Here is a 6,730-nt window from a genome sequence, read left to right as displayed (position 1 = left end):
GTACCATGTAAACTACCTCTCAGTCCTACTGACTAGCATTCAAGGTTTTCATTTGTCTTTTCAAAAGGACTTTTGTGTTCTTTTTCTTTCACATATTTCCTCCTGTATCTTGCCCTTTAATCGTACTCCCAACTTAATTGTCCAAGTCTACTTTCCTCTTCAATAGTATTATAACACTATATTTAATTTCCTCTACCTTTGAAAATAGTCCATGTCCTGGTCCCTTACCAGCTACCCAACCTCTGTGGTTATTTTAATTGAAACACATTGTGATGATTTTGAAAGACCCCCGGAGGGAGACCCTCACTCAAGCCTCGGGACAGCCGCGAACCCAAGAAGACACTGAGACCAAACTCAGAATATAGGAAGGAAGATTTAATAAAGCCACAACAAGAAAGCACATGGACCAGAGCTCTGGGGTCGAAACTCATACACCAAGCATGGTGTAGAGGAGGATCGAAGATGGCTCAAAATTTTTACAGGCTTATATAGGAAAATACCAAGGGGGGAAGCGGGGCAGGGAAAGTACAAGGGTTTTTGCCAAGGGAGTTTTACGTAACCATGGGGTCGTGTCCTATATTTGGCAATGTACCCGATCTATTGGAACATTCTGAGGTTTGTTCCAGGAAACCCTTATCTCAAAAATGTTCCTGGCACAGTCCTCAGTTGGGAGGGGTTGAACTCTGGGTTGAAGAGTTCAGGTAGACTCTGGGGTGAAGAGTTCAGGTGGACTCTGGGGTGAAGAGTTCAGGTGGCCAGTAATTTTCCACTTTCAGTTTGTATATCCTTGGATCAGGGAGTGGAACCATCTGAAGGTGTGGCCTTGTTGGAATAAGTGTGACCTGGTTGGAATGGGTGTATCACTGTGGGTGTGGGTATAAGATCCTCACCCTAGTTGCCTGGAAGTCAGTCTTCCACCAGCAGCCTTTGGATGAAGACATAGAACTCTCAGCTCCTCCTGTGCCATGCCTGCCTGGATACTGACATGCTCCCACCTTGATGATAATGGACTGAACCTCTGAACCTGTAAGCCAGTCCCAATTAAATGTTGTTTTTTATAAGACTTGCCTTGGTCAAGGTGTCTTTTCACAGCAGTAAAACCCTAACTAATACACACATATATGAAATATAAGACTGTTTTTCCTAATTCTGTAAGAACTGTGTTAGAATTATGGTGAGGATTACAAAGAATCCATAAATTGTTTTGGGTAAAATGACTATTTTGCAATATTCATCCTGTTTTTCCATAATCATGGGTGACCTTTTCACCTTCTGATGTCTTCTTCAATTTTTCACCTTAAAGTCTTAGAGTTTTACAGTTATCACAAGGTATATTTTACACTATTGTGAAAGGTAATGTCTTCTTGATTTTCTTTTCAGTATATTTGTCCCTTGTATATAGGGAAGAAGTTGAATTCTGTGGGTGGTTTTTTTGTATCCTGCTATTTTGATGATGGTATTTATAAGCTGGAGAAGCTTTTTGATGTAGTGTTTAATGTATAAAAACATATCATCTATAAATAATAAACTTTTATCTTCCACTCTATATAAAAACTCAGTTCAGAATGGATCAAAGAGTTTTTAAATTGATTATTTTACTTTTTACCTTCTAGACATTGCACCTGTTCCAGTCCTCCCTGGAAGTTTCTCACCCCAATCCCCCCTCCCCTTTTCCTTTGAGAGGGTGCTCGCCCATGCCCCAGGTGCCCTTCCCTGGTGCCTCAAATCTCTACATTAGAGACATCCTCTCCAACTGAGGCCATGCAAGGCAGTCCTCTTCTACATATGTACAAGGGCCTCAAACCAACCTGTATATGCTCTTTGTTTGGTGGTTCAGCCTATGGGAGCTCTGGGTCCGGATTAGTTCACACTATTGGTCTTCCTGTGGGGTTGCATCCTCTTCAGCTACTTCAATCCTTCCCTTTACTCTTCCATAGAGATCTCCACTCCAATGGTTGGCTGTAAGTATCTGATTATTTCTCAGAGAGCAGCTGGTAGGGCCTCTTAGAATAGCCATTCTAGGTTCCTGTTTGTAATCACAACATGACATCAGTAATAGTGTCAGGGTTTGGTGAACACACATGGGATGGATCCCAAGTAGAGCTGGTCACTGAACAACTTTTCCTCCAGTCTCTGCTCCATTTTTTGTCTCTGCATTTCTTTTAGATAAGAACAATTTTGAGTCAGAAATTTTGATGGTGGATTGGTAACCTCATCCCTCAAATTGGGACCCTGTCTCTCTACTGGAGGTGGTCTAGTCAGGTTCCCTTTCTTCACCTTTGGGCATTTAAGATAAGGTCATCCCCATGGAATACTGGAAGTCTCTAAGTGGAAATCAATCGGGCGATGAATCAGAAAATTGGAAATAGTTCTCTCTGAAGACCCAGCTATACCACTGTGGGCATATACCCAAAAGAAGCTCCATACCGAAAGCATACCACCAGGACACCAGCTCCACTATGTTCATAATAGCTTTATTCACAATAGCCAGAAGCTGGAAACAACCCAAATGTCCCTCAACTGAAAGTATGGATACAGAAAATGTGGTTCATTTACACAATGAAATGCGATTCAGCTATTAAAAATGAAAGCTTTATAAATTTTGCAAGCCAATGGATAGAACTAGAAAATATCATCCTGAGGAGGTAACCCAGACACAAAAGGACATGCATGCTAATTACTCACTGATAAGTGGATATTAACCAAAAAGTAGACACTACCTAGGATACAACCCACACACCATTAAGATTAATTAGAAGGAAGACCCAAGTGAGAATGTTGCAATCCCACTTAGGAGGGGGAACGAAATAACCATGAGAGGCAGAAGCAGGAACAAACTTGTGGGAGAGGAGAGCAGGAGGGGAAAATTGGGGCGGGATTGTGTATGGGGTGGGAAACAGGAGAGAAATCCAGAGGGCTAGGAGAATGAATGGAAATATTCAGTTTCTGGAAGTGAGGTATGGGGGAGTGAGGTATGGGGGGCCTTTGGGTCAAAGATTTTAAACAAAAGACATGAAAATTTTAACATACTTCAAAGTATAGGTGTAGGCATGCTTTATTTACTTTGCTTTTTTGTTTTTGTTTTTGTTTTGTTCTTTTCAAAACCAGAAATAATTCCAATGACTCATGAATGGGATTGCATGAAATTTAGAAACTTCTGCACAGCAAAGGAAAGACTCAGCAGATGAAGACAACCTCTTGTTGTATGATAGGCTTTTCTGAATTGCAACATTTTCTGCAAGAAGAATAGAGCATCTGTTCATAAGAAGAAACCCAGATCCTTGAGTGTCCCGACCAACAGAATCAAAAGCAGTAAATAGTAGCTTGTAGTGGAGACTCTGAGCAGTTGAATTACAGAAATCTTTTCTGACTGGGGTGCAGTCTGCAAGCAGAGTAGAGAACTCCAAGATTACAAAGTTTAGAGGTTCTCATCCTTGTTAAAAAGGTAAATATTGGGTAAATATTTAATAACAGACACAATTATTGTAAGATTGCTATTCCTTTCAATATATTTTATGTATATGATTAAGAAAAATACTTAAAAGTTTGTAAAACTCCCATTCATATAGTTTTTTCAAATATACTGAGTCCATACAGTGTAAGAAAATAAAAATATCATAAATTCTCACACTTTCATCTTATTTTTTTAAACATCATTGGATGAGATGTTTTTTTCAAATACTTTTGAAATTACCTTATGAATTAAAATTTAAATTTAAGTTCAAATTCACCTCTTTTTCATAAAAAATATCACTATGTTAATATAAGTTGAACAAAATAAACTAAAATTAAAATTATTGTATTCATTTATTTTAAAATGTGTATTATTTTATTTGTAACAGCACAGGTGACTTCAAACTTGCAATTATTCTGCTGGTAGGATATGAGCAAGCCACCACACTCAGGCTAAATTAGTGACACTTTCTAATTATTTATGTCTACTCATAAAATTATCTCCATGTTATATTTCATCATTTTGAGAGCAATTTAAAATATCAAACCTGGTGGCTTAAGAAAAAAATAAAACATAAAATAGACTTAATCAAGTTAACATGTTTGAAATGAATTTCACCTCACTTAGGCCAGAGTAAATAATCACCTTTCAGTAATCAATCTTTATATTAGTAGAGTGTACTAATGAATGATACAAGACATGAAGCCTAGCATTTTCAGTTTAAGGATTAATAAATATTACAGGTTTACTAATAAAAAAGTTAATGTTATTTATAGTGGAGATATTTTGGATATATTTCACAATAGTATGTGTGCTTTATTCTAATATTTAGAATAATTAGAAATTTTTCTCTTTAATTTACAGTTTTTGAGTAAATTGAAAATAACATTGTGTTCCTTGTATTTACCAAAATCTAGAAACCACTAGAGGGCAGTCATTCCCTTATAATGAAAGAAGAGTCACTTCCAAGTTCATTGTAATAGCACAGGCTCAAAATACTTACAATGAATGGTTTCAAATGCTTGATGGTACACATCCAGCCCCAGCATAATTTACACTTTTTTTTTTAAGAGAAATAAGAAATAAGATAGACTCAAGTATAAAATTAGTTAACCTATAAAAACATGTGCACAAATGGCATAATACATATAAAATATATTACTTAATTTCCTCTAGTTGAAGAACTTGCAAAATTAGAATTAATAACAGACATAAATTATGTACGATCCAACATTCTCATAAAATTATTTTTGGTACAGTTTGATTGTGGCTATTTAAATGTAAATTAATCATTAATTTAACTTGTTTCTCATTAAGTGTGCTTGCAGGATAAAACATAGACATATTCCAGAACTCTGAAACATTGACAGCATGGGAAGTGTCACTCTCTATAGTACAAAATTTGTTTCATCATCATTAAAAAAAATTCTATGATTAGAAGAGACTTGGGAAACAGAAAATGATGCTCCACTGCTGGCTTTCTGAATGAAGAGGAAGTAGCAGAACCCCACCAAAAACTGAAACATATTCCTAAAGATTTTAGAGGGAAACATTCCACTAGCATTTCCTTTGCTGCCTCGTTAGAGCTATTGTGGACTGCTAATCCTCAAGACTGTAAAATGCTAACTTTCGATTATATCCAGCCCCTAGAAATAGAGGTAATTTGTTGCAGTAGGAGTCAGCAAGGAGTACACAATGGTAAACCAGATGCACAAGAACTTGTGTACTTATTCTAATTCTGCTGAAAGTTTTTGACATTCTAATGACTCTCCACAAACCCTATAGGTTTTGAAGAAGTAAGTTTCATTTTCTGTGGTTTAAAATGTTGTATCTACTAAGATGGGTGGAATACACGCAAATCCACACACTAACCATTTATAGGAAGGTATATGAGGAAGAAAAGGAGGGAAGAGCAGCAAACAGAACAATTAGCATTTTAAGCAGACAGCACACACTTATGCAAAATGCTTTTTAAGAATGTCTACCTACATTTATATATTTTCTCCAAAAATTATAATGTCATGATGTATGTTTAAAAATAAACTGAAAACCATGAATATGCGAATCCAACAAGTATGAAAGTTATAACTTTAAAAATCCTACAATCGAGGATAGAACCAAACATGACTAGGAAAACAAACAAACAAACAAACAAACAAACAAAAACCAAAAAAACAAGAACAAGCTAAGTCAATGAAATGACTCCCAATGAGATTCTACTACACCCATAGATCACTCATATAATAGTTATCAGAGAGACTTTATCCAGCAAGTAACTGGAGCAGATACAGAAACCAACAGCTAACCATTGGCAGAATTCCAGGAACCTCATGGAACGTGAGGAGGAAGCATTGTAGGTGCCAGAAGGGTCAAAGATACCAGAAGAACACAACCCACAGAATCAACTAAGAAGGGCTCACAGGGGCTGATAAAGACTAAAGCCTACATTGGACTGTGTTTTGTCCTCTGCATATATATTTTGGTTGTGTAGCTTGGTCTCCTTAAGGGACTCCTACCAGTGGTAATGTTCCTGACTCTTTTGCCTGTTCTTGCAAACTTTTCCTCCTCCTGGATTGCCACATGCAGACTTGATTTCAGGGTTTGTGCATAGTCTTACTGTAACTTGCTCTACCATGTTCTGTTGAAAGCCCTGGGAGGCCTTCTCCTTCCTGAAAAGAAACGGAAGAGTAGATCTGGGGAAAGGGGAGGGGAGGCAATGGGAAGTTAAAGGAAACAAAATTGTTGTCAGGTTGTAATGCATTAGAGAAAAAAATCAGTAAATGATCGAAAACACTAATAATAAAAATGAATTTAAGAATATGACATTATACAATAAAGCTAAAGCCTTTCATAGTCACAATATTTGATCAAATTTATGACTAGGAAACTTACGTGAAGTCCTGTGTTTAATGAGAATGTGGTTGTTGAGGATGCCTTACTTCCATCGAAAAGAATCTCAGTGCAATGCAGTAACAGGAACAGAATATTTTATCCACCATCCTTTGAATTGTTATGAAAATAATAATCAGAGTACTTGAAAAATTATAATTAAATCTTATTTTAATAACTTTACTATGTATGTTAAAAATAATAGTGTATCCAGATTATTTTTATTTCATTTTTCAGAAATGTATTCTTAAATGTGTAAGCCATAATATGATAAAACTTACACACCAACTCTGAATTTTAGAGGTAACAGAAATACAGTCTTTCAATAGTCTCATTCGTTTATGGAATCAGTTCAATTCCATATGATCTCTGAGGAGATAATGTGTA

The 6,730-nt window shown here is 36.4% G+C and overlaps 1 long non-coding RNA gene across 1 annotated transcript; it reads left to right on the top strand.

Moving 5' to 3' along the window:
- Positions 1-997: 997 nt before the first annotated feature.
- On the top strand, positions 998-6,442 carry LOC115030853. The gene is made up of 4 exons (XR_003836417.1): positions 998-1,026; positions 1,614-1,961; positions 3,109-3,445; positions 4,772-6,442. It is a non-coding gene; the product is annotated as an uncharacterized LOC115030853 (long non-coding RNA).
- The last annotated feature ends 288 nt before the right edge of the window (positions 6,443-6,730 follow it).

The sequence above is a fragment of the Mus caroli genome, chromosome 4, assembly GCF_900094665.2.
Source record: "Mus caroli chromosome 4, CAROLI_EIJ_v1.1, whole genome shotgun sequence".
Taxonomy (NCBI): Eukaryota; Metazoa; Chordata; class Mammalia; order Rodentia; family Muridae; genus Mus; species Mus caroli.
Note: the sequence above shows the minus strand (reverse complement) of the source record. Positions and strands in the feature narration are given on the sequence as shown.